We start from the raw sequence: 729 nt of genomic DNA, 5'->3' as shown, positions 1-729 counted from the left end.
TTAAAAATATATATGTAGGTAATAATTTGAAAAAATATATATGTAGGTAATAATTAAAAAATATATATGTAGGTAATAATTAAAAAAATATATGTAGGTAATAATTTAAAAAATATATATGTAGGTAATAATTAAAAAGAATATATGTAGATAATAATTAAAAAAATATATATGTAGGTAATAATTAAAAAAATATATATGTAGGTAATAATTTAAAAAAATATATATGTAGGTAATAATTTGAAAAAATATATATGTAGGTAATAATTAAAAAATATATATGCAGGTAATAATTAAAAAATATATGTAGGTAATAATTTAAAATATATATATGTAGATAATAATTAAAAAGAATATATGTAGATAATAATTTAAAAAAATATATATGCAGGTAATAATTAAAAAATATATATGTAGGTAATAATTAAAAAAATATATATGTAGGTAATAATTAAAAAAAAAAATATATGTAGGTAATAATTAAAAAAAAATATGGGCCGTTATGAAATAACCGTAAGCATTACAGAAGAGCCAATAATATAAGAAGGAAAAAATACGAAAGGTAGAAGAGAAAAGGAAGAAAGAAGGAAAGGAGATAGAAACAGTAAATAGGGGATACGGAAATAATTTTCTTTATTGTTCTGATGATATAATAAAGTTATAACTTTTATTCCTCATCTTTTATTTTAATATTATTGTGTTTTGCTCCCCTTAATAGTGTTGAGCTTT

The sequence above is a fragment of the Euprymna scolopes genome, chromosome 29 (genome assembly GCF_053919585.1).
Source record: "Euprymna scolopes isolate OS-2025 chromosome 29, ASM5391958v1, whole genome shotgun sequence".
NCBI classification, from domain to species: domain Eukaryota; kingdom Metazoa; phylum Mollusca; class Cephalopoda; order Sepiida; family Sepiolidae; genus Euprymna; species Euprymna scolopes.
This window is presented reverse-complemented; position numbering follows the sequence as displayed.